The sequence below is a fragment of the Phaseolus vulgaris genome, chromosome 10, assembly GCF_051622355.1.
Source record: "Phaseolus vulgaris cultivar YP4 chromosome 10, ASM5162235v1, whole genome shotgun sequence".
NCBI lineage: Eukaryota > Viridiplantae > Streptophyta > Magnoliopsida > Fabales > Fabaceae > Phaseolus > Phaseolus vulgaris.
Window position 1 is genome coordinate 15417586 of NC_143507.1, and position 12216 is coordinate 15429801.

The 12216-nt window shown below is 41.4% G+C and overlaps 23 non-coding genes across 23 annotated transcripts; all 23 read left to right on the top strand.

Moving 5' to 3' along the window:
- The first annotated feature begins 203 nt into the window (after positions 1–203).
- Positions 204–322, top strand: LOC150024322 (5S ribosomal RNA). Its single transcript, XR_016516858.1, has one exon. It is a non-coding gene; the product is annotated as a 5S ribosomal RNA (ribosomal RNA).
- A 420-nt stretch (positions 323–742) lies between these two features.
- LOC150024323 (5S ribosomal RNA) lies at positions 743–861 on the top strand. Its single transcript, XR_016516859.1, has one exon. It is a non-coding gene; the product is annotated as a 5S ribosomal RNA (ribosomal RNA).
- Positions 862–1281: 420 nt separating this feature from the next.
- LOC150024324 (5S ribosomal RNA) lies at positions 1282–1400 on the top strand. Its single transcript, XR_016516861.1, has one exon. It is a non-coding gene; the product is annotated as a 5S ribosomal RNA (ribosomal RNA).
- A 420-nt stretch (positions 1401–1820) lies between these two features.
- On the top strand, positions 1821–1939 carry LOC150024325 (5S ribosomal RNA). Its single transcript, XR_016516862.1, has one exon. It is a non-coding gene; the product is annotated as a 5S ribosomal RNA (ribosomal RNA).
- Positions 1940–2359: 420 nt separating this feature from the next.
- LOC150024326 (5S ribosomal RNA) lies at positions 2360–2478 on the top strand. Its single transcript, XR_016516863.1, has one exon. It is a non-coding gene; the product is annotated as a 5S ribosomal RNA (ribosomal RNA).
- Positions 2479–2898: 420 nt separating this feature from the next.
- On the top strand, positions 2899–3017 carry LOC150024327 (5S ribosomal RNA). The gene has a single exon (XR_016516864.1). It is a non-coding gene; the product is annotated as a 5S ribosomal RNA (ribosomal RNA).
- Positions 3018–3437: 420 nt separating this feature from the next.
- Positions 3438–3556, top strand: LOC150024328 (5S ribosomal RNA). Its single transcript, XR_016516865.1, has one exon. It is a non-coding gene; the product is annotated as a 5S ribosomal RNA (ribosomal RNA).
- A 420-nt stretch (positions 3557–3976) lies between these two features.
- On the top strand, positions 3977–4095 carry LOC150024329 (5S ribosomal RNA). The gene has a single exon (XR_016516866.1). It is a non-coding gene; the product is annotated as a 5S ribosomal RNA (ribosomal RNA).
- Positions 4096–4515: 420 nt separating this feature from the next.
- LOC150024330 (5S ribosomal RNA) lies at positions 4516–4634 on the top strand. Its single transcript, XR_016516867.1, has one exon. It is a non-coding gene; the product is annotated as a 5S ribosomal RNA (ribosomal RNA).
- Positions 4635–5054: 420 nt separating this feature from the next.
- On the top strand, positions 5055–5173 carry LOC150024331 (5S ribosomal RNA). The gene has a single exon (XR_016516868.1). It is a non-coding gene; the product is annotated as a 5S ribosomal RNA (ribosomal RNA).
- A 420-nt stretch (positions 5174–5593) lies between these two features.
- LOC150024332 (5S ribosomal RNA) lies at positions 5594–5712 on the top strand. Its single transcript, XR_016516869.1, has one exon. It is a non-coding gene; the product is annotated as a 5S ribosomal RNA (ribosomal RNA).
- A 420-nt stretch (positions 5713–6132) lies between these two features.
- Positions 6133–6251, top strand: LOC150024333 (5S ribosomal RNA). The gene has a single exon (XR_016516870.1). It is a non-coding gene; the product is annotated as a 5S ribosomal RNA (ribosomal RNA).
- A 420-nt stretch (positions 6252–6671) lies between these two features.
- Positions 6672–6790, top strand: LOC150024334 (5S ribosomal RNA). The gene has a single exon (XR_016516872.1). It is a non-coding gene; the product is annotated as a 5S ribosomal RNA (ribosomal RNA).
- A 420-nt stretch (positions 6791–7210) lies between these two features.
- On the top strand, positions 7211–7329 carry LOC150024335 (5S ribosomal RNA). The gene has a single exon (XR_016516698.1). It is a non-coding gene; the product is annotated as a 5S ribosomal RNA (ribosomal RNA).
- A 154-nt stretch (positions 7330–7483) lies between these two features.
- LOC150024336 (5S ribosomal RNA) lies at positions 7484–7602 on the top strand. Its single transcript, XR_016516873.1, has one exon. It is a non-coding gene; the product is annotated as a 5S ribosomal RNA (ribosomal RNA).
- A 420-nt stretch (positions 7603–8022) lies between these two features.
- On the top strand, positions 8023–8141 carry LOC150024337 (5S ribosomal RNA). The gene has a single exon (XR_016516699.1). It is a non-coding gene; the product is annotated as a 5S ribosomal RNA (ribosomal RNA).
- A 420-nt stretch (positions 8142–8561) lies between these two features.
- Positions 8562–8680, top strand: LOC150024338 (5S ribosomal RNA). The gene has a single exon (XR_016516874.1). It is a non-coding gene; the product is annotated as a 5S ribosomal RNA (ribosomal RNA).
- A 420-nt stretch (positions 8681–9100) lies between these two features.
- On the top strand, positions 9101–9219 carry LOC150024339 (5S ribosomal RNA). Its single transcript, XR_016516939.1, has one exon. It is a non-coding gene; the product is annotated as a 5S ribosomal RNA (ribosomal RNA).
- A 420-nt stretch (positions 9220–9639) lies between these two features.
- On the top strand, positions 9640–9758 carry LOC150024340 (5S ribosomal RNA). The gene has a single exon (XR_016516875.1). It is a non-coding gene; the product is annotated as a 5S ribosomal RNA (ribosomal RNA).
- A 420-nt stretch (positions 9759–10178) lies between these two features.
- Positions 10179–10297, top strand: LOC150024341 (5S ribosomal RNA). Its single transcript, XR_016516876.1, has one exon. It is a non-coding gene; the product is annotated as a 5S ribosomal RNA (ribosomal RNA).
- A 420-nt stretch (positions 10298–10717) lies between these two features.
- LOC150024342 (5S ribosomal RNA) lies at positions 10718–10836 on the top strand. Its single transcript, XR_016516877.1, has one exon. It is a non-coding gene; the product is annotated as a 5S ribosomal RNA (ribosomal RNA).
- Positions 10837–11256: 420 nt separating this feature from the next.
- On the top strand, positions 11257–11375 carry LOC150024343 (5S ribosomal RNA). Its single transcript, XR_016516878.1, has one exon. It is a non-coding gene; the product is annotated as a 5S ribosomal RNA (ribosomal RNA).
- A 420-nt stretch (positions 11376–11795) lies between these two features.
- Positions 11796–11914, top strand: LOC150024344 (5S ribosomal RNA). Its single transcript, XR_016516879.1, has one exon. It is a non-coding gene; the product is annotated as a 5S ribosomal RNA (ribosomal RNA).
- Positions 11915–12216: the final 302 nt, after the last annotated feature.

A 12216-nucleotide genomic window follows, 5' to 3' on the forward strand; every position in this document is an offset into this window, starting at 1 on the left:
TCAAATATACACTAAACGAAGATACCACAAAAAAAATTGGCTCAAAAATCAATTTGCTGAGCTCTAAATAAAAATCTTAAAGTACCTACAAAAACGATCGTGAAATAGTGTTGTGTAGCGAGTTATCGCGTTCGAGGTCCAACTATTTTGAAACTGAAGCCCACCTGCAAACCCATATAGGTATTGATCGCGCAACGCTTGGCAGGTGCGATCATACCAGCACTAATGCACCGGATCCCATCAGAACTCCGCAGTCAAGCGTGCTTGGGCGAGAGTAGTACTAGGATGGGTGACCTCCTGGGAAGTCCTCGTGTTGCACTTCTTTTTTGTGTTATGTTTTTCTTCCTCTTCCTGGCCTAGACAGTCAAACCATGAGTTCACCTTTTTTGTGCTTGTTACCTCGTTTCGAACAACTTTCATTTTTTATGCGTCTCAATCCGACTTCTCTATCAAAAGTTATGATCGTTTGAAGTTTTGTCACGCTAATTTTTGCCAACTCCAAATCTATCACTCTTCTCTTCAATGTAAGGTCTCATCCATCAAATATACACTAAACGAAGATACCACAAAAAAAATTGGCTCAAAAATCAATTTGCTGAGCTCTAAATAAAAATCTTAAAGTACCTACAAAAACGATCGTGAAATAGTGTTGTGTAGCGAGTTATCGCGTTCGAGGTCCAACTATTTTGAAACTGAAGCCCACCTGCAAACCCATATAGGTATTGATCGCGCAACGCTTGGCAGGTGCGATCATACCAGCACTAATGCACCGGATCCCATCAGAACTCCGCAGTCAAGCGTGCTTGGGCGAGAGTAGTACTAGGATGGGTGACCTCCTGGGAAGTCCTCGTGTTGCACTTCTTTTTTGTGTTATGTTTTTCTTCCTCTTCCTGGCCTAGACAGTCAAACCATGAGTTCACCTTTTTTGTGCTTGTTACCTCGTTTCGAACAACTTTCATTTTTTATGCGTCTCAATCCGACTTCTCTATCAAAAGTTATGATCGTTTGAAGTTTTGTCACGCTAATTTTTGCCAACTCCAAATCTATCACTCTTCTCTTCAATGTAAGGTCTCATCCATCAAATATACACTAAACGAAGATACCACAAAAAAAATTGGCTCAAAAATCAATTTGCTGAGCTCTAAATAAAAATCTTAAAGTACCTACAAAAACGATCGTGAAATAGTGTTGTGTAGCGAGTTATCGCGTTCGAGGTCCAACTATTTTGAAACTGAAGCCCACCTGCAAACCCATATAGGTATTGATCGCGCAACGCTTGGCAGGTGCGATCATACCAGCACTAATGCACCGGATCCCATCAGAACTCCGCAGTCAAGCGTGCTTGGGCGAGAGTAGTACTAGGATGGGTGACCTCCTGGGAAGTCCTCGTGTTGCACTTCTTTTTTGTGTTATGTTTTTCTTCCTCTTCCTGGCCTAGACAGTCAAACCATGAGTTCACCTTTTTTGTGCTTGTTACCTCGTTTCGAACAACTTTCATTTTTTATGCGTCTCAATCCGACTTCTCTATCAAAAGTTATGATCGTTTGAAGTTTTGTCACGCTAATTTTTGCCAACTCCAAATCTATCACTCTTCTCTTCAATGTAAGGTCTCATCCATCAAATATACACTAAACGAAGATACCACAAAAAAAATTGGCTCAAAAATCAATTTGCTGAGCTCTAAATAAAAATCTTAAAGTACCTACAAAAACGATCGTGAAATAGTGTTGTGTAGCGAGTTATCGCGTTCGAGGTCCAACTATTTTGAAACTGAAGCCCACCTGCAAACCCATATAGGTATTGATCGCGCAACGCTTGGCAGGTGCGATCATACCAGCACTAATGCACCGGATCCCATCAGAACTCCGCAGTCAAGCGTGCTTGGGCGAGAGTAGTACTAGGATGGGTGACCTCCTGGGAAGTCCTCGTGTTGCACTTCTTTTTTGTGTTATGTTTTTCTTCCTCTTCCTGGCCTAGACAGTCAAACCATGAGTTCACCTTTTTTGTGCTTGTTACCTCGTTTCGAACAACTTTCATTTTTTATGCGTCTCAATCCGACTTCTCTATCAAAAGTTATGATCGTTTGAAGTTTTGTCACGCTAATTTTTGCCAACTCCAAATCTATCACTCTTCTCTTCAATGTAAGGTCTCATCCATCAAATATACACTAAACGAAGATACCACAAAAAAAATTGGCTCAAAAATCAATTTGCTGAGCTCTAAATAAAAATCTTAAAGTACCTACAAAAACGATCGTGAAATAGTGTTGTGTAGCGAGTTATCGCGTTCGAGGTCCAACTATTTTGAAACTGAAGCCCACCTGCAAACCCATATAGGTATTGATCGCGCAACGCTTGGCAGGTGCGATCATACCAGCACTAATGCACCGGATCCCATCAGAACTCCGCAGTCAAGCGTGCTTGGGCGAGAGTAGTACTAGGATGGGTGACCTCCTGGGAAGTCCTCGTGTTGCACTTCTTTTTTGTGTTATGTTTTTCTTCCTCTTCCTGGCCTAGACAGTCAAACCATGAGTTCACCTTTTTTGTGCTTGTTACCTCGTTTCGAACAACTTTCATTTTTTATGCGTCTCAATCCGACTTCTCTATCAAAAGTTATGATCGTTTGAAGTTTTGTCACGCTAATTTTTGCCAACTCCAAATCTATCACTCTTCTCTTCAATGTAAGGTCTCATCCATCAAATATACACTAAACGAAGATACCACAAAAAAAATTGGCTCAAAAATCAATTTGCTGAGCTCTAAATAAAAATCTTAAAGTACCTACAAAAACGATCGTGAAATAGTGTTGTGTAGCGAGTTATCGCGTTCGAGGTCCAACTATTTTGAAACTGAAGCCCACCTGCAAACCCATATAGGTATTGATCGCGCAACGCTTGGCAGGTGCGATCATACCAGCACTAATGCACCGGATCCCATCAGAACTCCGCAGTCAAGCGTGCTTGGGCGAGAGTAGTACTAGGATGGGTGACCTCCTGGGAAGTCCTCGTGTTGCACTTCTTTTTTGTGTTATGTTTTTCTTCCTCTTCCTGGCCTAGACAGTCAAACCATGAGTTCACCTTTTTTGTGCTTGTTACCTCGTTTCGAACAACTTTCATTTTTTATGCGTCTCAATCCGACTTCTCTATCAAAAGTTATGATCGTTTGAAGTTTTGTCACGCTAATTTTTGCCAACTCCAAATCTATCACTCTTCTCTTCAATGTAAGGTCTCATCCATCAAATATACACTAAACGAAGATACCACAAAAAAAATTGGCTCAAAAATCAATTTGCTGAGCTCTAAATAAAAATCTTAAAGTACCTACAAAAACGATCGTGAAATAGTGTTGTGTAGCGAGTTATCGCGTTCGAGGTCCAACTATTTTGAAACTGAAGCCCACCTGCAAACCCATATAGGTATTGATCGCGCAACGCTTGGCAGGTGCGATCATACCAGCACTAATGCACCGGATCCCATCAGAACTCCGCAGTCAAGCGTGCTTGGGCGAGAGTAGTACTAGGATGGGTGACCTCCTGGGAAGTCCTCGTGTTGCACTTCTTTTTTGTGTTATGTTTTTCTTCCTCTTCCTGGCCTAGACAGTCAAACCATGAGTTCACCTTTTTTGTGCTTGTTACCTCGTTTCGAACAACTTTCATTTTTTATGCGTCTCAATCCGACTTCTCTATCAAAAGTTATGATCGTTTGAAGTTTTGTCACGCTAATTTTTGCCAACTCCAAATCTATCACTCTTCTCTTCAATGTAAGGTCTCATCCATCAAATATACACTAAACGAAGATACCACAAAAAAAATTGGCTCAAAAATCAATTTGCTGAGCTCTAAATAAAAATCTTAAAGTACCTACAAAAACGATCGTGAAATAGTGTTGTGTAGCGAGTTATCGCGTTCGAGGTCCAACTATTTTGAAACTGAAGCCCACCTGCAAACCCATATAGGTATTGATCGCGCAACGCTTGGCAGGTGCGATCATACCAGCACTAATGCACCGGATCCCATCAGAACTCCGCAGTCAAGCGTGCTTGGGCGAGAGTAGTACTAGGATGGGTGACCTCCTGGGAAGTCCTCGTGTTGCACTTCTTTTTTGTGTTATGTTTTTCTTCCTCTTCCTGGCCTAGACAGTCAAACCATGAGTTCACCTTTTTTGTGCTTGTTACCTCGTTTCGAACAACTTTCATTTTTTATGCGTCTCAATCCGACTTCTCTATCAAAAGTTATGATCGTTTGAAGTTTTGTCACGCTAATTTTTGCCAACTCCAAATCTATCACTCTTCTCTTCAATGTAAGGTCTCATCCATCAAATATACACTAAACGAAGATACCACAAAAAAAATTGGCTCAAAAATCAATTTGCTGAGCTCTAAATAAAAATCTTAAAGTACCTACAAAAACGATCGTGAAATAGTGTTGTGTAGCGAGTTATCGCGTTCGAGGTCCAACTATTTTGAAACTGAAGCCCACCTGCAAACCCATATAGGTATTGATCGCGCAACGCTTGGCAGGTGCGATCATACCAGCACTAATGCACCGGATCCCATCAGAACTCCGCAGTCAAGCGTGCTTGGGCGAGAGTAGTACTAGGATGGGTGACCTCCTGGGAAGTCCTCGTGTTGCACTTCTTTTTTGTGTTATGTTTTTCTTCCTCTTCCTGGCCTAGACAGTCAAACCATGAGTTCACCTTTTTTGTGCTTGTTACCTCGTTTCGAACAACTTTCATTTTTTATGCGTCTCAATCCGACTTCTCTATCAAAAGTTATGATCGTTTGAAGTTTTGTCACGCTAATTTTTGCCAACTCCAAATCTATCACTCTTCTCTTCAATGTAAGGTCTCATCCATCAAATATACACTAAACGAAGATACCACAAAAAAAATTGGCTCAAAAATCAATTTGCTGAGCTCTAAATAAAAATCTTAAAGTACCTACAAAAACGATCGTGAAATAGTGTTGTGTAGCGAGTTATCGCGTTCGAGGTCCAACTATTTTGAAACTGAAGCCCACCTGCAAACCCATATAGGTATTGATCGCGCAACGCTTGGCAGGTGCGATCATACCAGCACTAATGCACCGGATCCCATCAGAACTCCGCAGTCAAGCGTGCTTGGGCGAGAGTAGTACTAGGATGGGTGACCTCCTGGGAAGTCCTCGTGTTGCACTTCTTTTTTGTGTTATGTTTTTCTTCCTCTTCCTGGCCTAGACAGTCAAACCATGAGTTCACCTTTTTTGTGCTTGTTACCTCGTTTCGAACAACTTTCATTTTTTATGCGTCTCAATCCGACTTCTCTATCAAAAGTTATGATCGTTTGAAGTTTTGTCACGCTAATTTTTGCCAACTCCAAATCTATCACTCTTCTCTTCAATGTAAGGTCTCATCCATCAAATATACACTAAACGAAGATACCACAAAAAAAATTGGCTCAAAAATCAATTTGCTGAGCTCTAAATAAAAATCTTAAAGTACCTACAAAAACGATCGTGAAATAGTGTTGTGTAGCGAGTTATCGCGTTCGAGGTCCAACTATTTTGAAACTGAAGCCCACCTGCAAACCCATATAGGTATTGATCGCGCAACGCTTGGCAGGTGCGATCATACCAGCACTAATGCACCGGATCCCATCAGAACTCCGCAGTCAAGCGTGCTTGGGCGAGAGTAGTACTAGGATGGGTGACCTCCTGGGAAGTCCTCGTGTTGCACTTCTTTTTTGTGTTATGTTTTTCTTCCTCTTCCTGGCCTAGACAGTCAAACCATGAGTTCACCTTTTTTGTGCTTGTTACCTCGTTTCGAACAACTTTCATTTTTTATGCGTCTCAATCCGACTTCTCTATCAAAAGTTATGATCGTTTGAAGTTTTGTCACGCTAATTTTTGCCAACTCCAAATCTATCACTCTTCTCTTCAATGTAAGGTCTCATCCATCAAATATACACTAAACGAAGATACCACAAAAAAAATTGGCTCAAAAATCAATTTGCTGAGCTCTAAATAAAAATCTTAAAGTACCTACAAAAACGATCGTGAAATAGTGTTGTGTAGCGAGTTATCGCGTTCGAGGTCCAACTATTTTGAAACTGAAGCCCACCTGCAAACCCATATAGGTATTGATCGCGCAACGCTTGGCAGGTGCGATCATACCAGCACTAATGCACCGGATCCCATCAGAACTCCGCAGTCAAGCGTGCTTGGGCGAGAGTAGTACTAGGATGGGTGACCTCCTGGGAAGTCCTCGTGTTGCACTTCTTTTTTGTGTTATGTTTTTCTTCCTCTTCCTGGCCTAGACAGTCAAACCATGAGTTCACCTTTTTTGTGCTTGTTACCTCGTTTCGAACAACTTTCATTTTTTATGCGTCTCAATCCGACTTCTCTATCAAAAGTTATGATCGTTTGAAGTTTTGTCACGCTAATTTTTGCCAACTCCAAATCTATCACTCTTCTCTTCAATGTAAGGTCTCATCCATCAAATATACACTAAACGAAGATACCACAAAAAAAATTGGCTCAAAAATCAATTTGCTGAGCTCTAAATAAAAATCTTAAAGTACCTACAAAAACGATCGTGAAATAGTGTTGTGTAGCGAGTTATCGCGTTCGAGGTCCAACTATTTTGAAACTGAAGCCCACCTGCAAACCCATATAGGTATTGATCGCGCAACGCTTGGCAGGTGCGATCATACCAGCACTAATGCACCGGATCCCATCAGAACTCCGCAGTCAAGCGTGCTTGGGCGAGAGTAGTACTAGGATGGGTGACCTCCTGGGAAGTCCTCGTGTTGCACTTCTTTTTTGTGTTATGTTTTTCTTCCTCTTCCTGGCCTAGACAGTCAAACCATGAGTTCACCTTTTTTGTGCTTGTTACCTCGTTTCGAACAACTTTCATTTTTTATGCGTCTCAATCCGACTTCTCTATCAAAAGTTATGATCGTTTGAAGTTTTGTCACGCTAATTTTTGCCAACTCCAAATCTATCACTCTTCTCTTCAATGTAAGGTCTCATCCATCAAATATACACTAAACGAAGATACCACAAAAAAAATTGGCTCAAAAATCAATTTGCTGAGCTCTAAATAAAAATCTTAAAGTACCTACAAAAACGATCGTGAAATAGTGTTGTGTAGCGAGTTATCGCGTTCGAGGTCCAACTATTTTGAAACTGAAGCCCACCTGCAAACCCATATAGGTATTGATCGCGCAACGCTTGGCAGGTGCGATCATACCAGCACTAATGCACCGGATCCCATCAGAACTCCGCAGTTAAGCGTGCTTGGGCGAGAGTAGTACTAGGATGGGTGACCTCCTGGGAAGTCCTCGTGTTGCACTTCTTTTTTGTGTTATGTTTTTCTTCCTCTTCCTGGCCTAGACAGTCAAACCATGAGTTCACCTTTTTTGAGCGAGTTATCGCGTTCGAGGTCCAACTATTTTGAAACTGAAGCCCACCTGCAAACCCATATAGGTATTGATCGCGCAACGCTTGGCAGGTGCGATCATACCAGCACTAATGCACCGGATCCCATCAGAACTCCGCAGTCAAGCGTGCTTGGGCGAGAGTAGTACTAGGATGGGTGACCTCCTGGGAAGTCCTCGTGTTGCACTTCTTTTTTGTGTTATGTTTTTCTTCCTCTTCCTGGCCTAGACAGTCAAACCATGAGTTCACCTTTTTTGTGCTTGTTACCTCGTTTCGAACAACTTTCATTTTTTATGCGTCTCAATCCGACTTCTCTATCAAAAGTTATGATCGTTTGAAGTTTTGTCACGCTAATTTTTGCCAACTCCAAATCTATCACTCTTCTCTTCAATGTAAGGTCTCATCCATCAAATATACACTAAACGAAGATACCACAAAAAAAATTGGCTCAAAAATCAATTTGCTGAGCTCTAAATAAAAATCTTAAAGTACCTACAAAAACGATCGTGAAATAGTGTTGTGTAGCGAGTTATCGCGTTCGAGGTCCAACTATTTTGAAACTGAAGCCCACCTGCAAACCCATATAGGTATTGATCGCGCAACGCTTGGCAGGTGCGATCATACCAGCACTAATGCACCGGATCCCATCAGAACTCCGCAGTTAAGCGTGCTTGGGCGAGAGTAGTACTAGGATGGGTGACCTCCTGGGAAGTCCTCGTGTTGCACTTCTTTTTTGTGTTATGTTTTTCTTCCTCTTCCTGGCCTAGACAGTCAAACCATGAGTTCACCTTTTTTGTGCTTGTTACCTCGTTTCGAACAACTTTCATTTTTTATGCGTCTCAATCCGACTTCTCTATCAAAAGTTATGATCGTTTGAAGTTTTGTCACGCTAATTTTTGCCAACTCCAAATCTATCACTCTTCTCTTCAATGTAAGGTCTCATCCATCAAATATACACTAAACGAAGATACCACAAAAAAAATTGGCTCAAAAATCAATTTGCTGAGCTCTAAATAAAAATCTTAAAGTACCTACAAAAACGATCGTGAAATAGTGTTGTGTAGCGAGTTATCGCGTTCGAGGTCCAACTATTTTGAAACTGAAGCCCACCTGCAAACCCATATAGGTATTGATCGCGCAACGCTTGGCAGGTGCGATCATACCAGCACTAATGCACCGGATCCCATCAGAACTCCGCAGTCAAGCGTGCTTGGGCGAGAGTAGTACTAGGATGGGTGACCTCCTGGGAAGTCCTCGTGTTGCACTTCTTTTTTGTGTTATGTTTTTCTTCCTCTTCCTGGCCTAGACAGTCAAACCATGAGTTCACCTTTTTTGTGCTTGTTACCTCGTTTCGAACAACTTTCATTTTTTATGCGTCTCAATCCGACTTCTCTATCAAAAGTTATGATCGTTTGAAGTTTTGTCACGCTAATTTTTGCCAACTCCAAATCTATCACTCTTCTCTTCAATGTAAGGTCTCATCCATCAAATATACACTAAACGAAGATACCACAAAAAAAATTGGCTCAAAAATCAATTTGCTGAGCTCTAAATAAAAATCTTAAAGTACCTACAAAAACGATCGTGAAATAGTGTTGTGTAGCGAGTTATCGCGTTCGAGGTCCAACTATTTTGAAACTGAAGCCCACCTGCAAACCCATATAGGTATTGATCGCGCAACGCTTGGCAGGTGCGATCATACCAGCACTAATGCACCGGATCCCATCAGAACTCCGCAGTCAAGCGTGCCTGGGCGAGAGTAGTACTAGGATGGGTGACCTCCTGGGAAGTCCTCGTGTTGCACTTCTTTTTTGTGTTATGTTTTTCTTCCTCTTCCTGGCCTAGACAGTCAAACCATGAGTTCACCTTTTTTGTGCTTGTTACCTCGTTTCGAACAACTTTCATTTTTTATGCGTCTCAATCCGACTTCTCTATCAAAAGTTATGATCGTTTGAAGTTTTGTCACGCTAATTTTTGCCAACTCCAAATCTATCACTCTTCTCTTCAATGTAAGGTCTCATCCATCAAATATACACTAAACGAAGATACCACAAAAAAAATTGGCTCAAAAATCAATTTGCTGAGCTCTAAATAAAAATCTTAAAGTACCTACAAAAACGATCGTGAAATAGTGTTGTGTAGCGAGTTATCGCGTTCGAGGTCCAACTATTTTGAAACTGAAGCCCACCTGCAAACCCATATAGGTATTGATCGCGCAACGCTTGGCAGGTGCGATCATACCAGCACTAATGCACCGGATCCCATCAGAACTCCGCAGTCAAGCGTGCTTGGGCGAGAGTAGTACTAGGATGGGTGACCTCCTGGGAAGTCCTCGTGTTGCACTTCTTTTTTGTGTTATGTTTTTCTTCCTCTTCCTGGCCTAGACAGTCAAACCATGAGTTCACCTTTTTTGTGCTTGTTACCTCGTTTCGAACAACTTTCATTTTTTATGCGTCTCAATCCGACTTCTCTATCAAAAGTTATGATCGTTTGAAGTTTTGTCACGCTAATTTTTGCCAACTCCAAATCTATCACTCTTCTCTTCAATGTAAGGTCTCATCCATCAAATATACACTAAACGAAGATACCACAAAAAAAATTGGCTCAAAAATCAATTTGCTGAGCTCTAAATAAAAATCTTAAAGTACCTACAAAAACGATCGTGAAATAGTGTTGTGTAGCGAGTTATCGCGTTCGAGGTCCAACTATTTTGAAACTGAAGCCCACCTGCAAACCCATATAGGTATTGATCGCGCAACGCTTGGCAGGTGCGATCATACCAGCACTAATGCACCGGATCCCATCAGAACTCCGCAGTCAAGCGTGCTTGGGCGAGAGTAGTACTAGGATGGGTGACCTCCTGGGAAGTCCTCGTGTTGCACTTCTTTTTTGTGTTATGTTTTTCTTCCTCTTCCTGGCCTAGACAGTCAAACCATGAGTTCACCTTTTTTGTGCTTGTTACCTCGTTTCGAACAACTTTCATTTTTTATGCGTCTCAATCCGACTTCTCTATCAAAAGTTATGATCGTTTGAAGTTTTGTCACGCTAATTTTTGCCAACTCCAAATCTATCACTCTTCTCTTCAATGTAAGGTCTCATCCATCAAATATACACTAAACGAAGATACCACAAAAAAAATTGGCTCAAAAATCAATTTGCTGAGCTCTAAATAAAAATCTTAAAGTACCTACAAAAACGATCGTGAAATAGTGTTGTGTAGCGAGTTATCGCGTTCGAGGTCCAACTATTTTGAAACTGAAGCCCACCTGCAAACCCATATAGGTATTGATCGCGCAACGCTTGGCAGGTGCGATCATACCAGCACTAATGCACCGGATCCCATCAGAACTCCGCAGTCAAGCGTGCTTGGGCGAGAGTAGTACTAGGATGGGTGACCTCCTGGGAAGTCCTCGTGTTGCACTTCTTTTTTGTGTTATGTTTTTCTTCCTCTTCCTGGCCTAGACAGTCAAACCATGAGTTCACCTTTTTTGTGCTTGTTACCTCGTTTCGAACAACTTTCATTTTTTATGCGTCTCAATCCGACTTCTCTATCAAAAGTTATGATCGTTTGAAGTTTTGTCACGCTAATTTTTGCCAACTCCAAATCTATCACTCTTCTCTTCAATGTAAGGTCTCATCCATCAAATATACACTAAACGAAGATACCACAAAAAAAATTGGCTCAAAAATCAATTTGCTGAGCTCTAAATAAAAATCTTAAAGTACCTACAAAAACGATCGTGAAATAGTGTTGTGTAGCGAGTTATCGCGTTCGAGGTCCAACTATTTTGAAACTGAAGCCCACCTGCAAACCCATATAGGTATTGATCGCGCAACGCTTGGCAGGTGCGATCATACCAGCACTAATGCACCGGATCCCATCAGAACTCCGCAGTCAAGCGTGCTTGGGCGAGAGTAGTACTAGGATGGGTGACCTCCTGGGAAGTCCTCGTGTTGCACTTCTTTTTTGTGTTATGTTTTTCTTCCTCTTCCTGGCCTAGACAGTCAAACCATGAGTTCACCTTTTTTGTGCTTGTTACCTCGTTTCGAACAACTTTCATTTTTTATGCGTCTCAATCCGACTTCTCTATCAAAAGTTATGATCGTTTGAAGTTTTGTCACGCTAATTTTTGCCAACTCCAAATCTATCACTCTTCTCTTCAATGTAAGGTCTCATCCATCAAATATACACTAAACGAAGATACCACAAAAAAAATTGGCTCAAAAATCAATTTGCTGAGCTCTAAATAAAAATCTTAAAGTACCTACAAAAACGATCGTGAAATAGTGTTGTGTAGCGAGTTATCGCGTTCGAGGTCCAACTATTTTGAAACTGAAGCCCACCTGCAAACCCATATAGGTATTGATCGCGCAACGCTTGGCAGGTGCGATCATACCAGCACTAATGCACCGGATCCCATCAGAACTCCGCAGTCAAGCGTGCTTGGGCGAGAGTAGTACTAGGATGGGTGACCTCCTGGGAAGTCCTCGTGTTGCACTTCTTTTTTGTGTTATGTTTTTCTTCCTCTTCCTGGCCTAGACAGTCAAACCATGAGTTCACCTTTTTTGTGCTTGTTACCTCGTTTCGAACAACTTTCATTTTTTATGCGTCTCAATCCGACTTCTCTATCAAAAGTTATGATCGTTTGAAGTTTTGTCACGCTAATTTTTGCCAACTCCAAATCTATCACTCTTCTCTTCAATGTAAGGTCTCATCCATCAAATATACACTAAACGAAGATACCACAAAAAAAATTGGCTCAAAAATCAATTTGCTGAGCTCTAAATAAAAATCTTAAAGTAC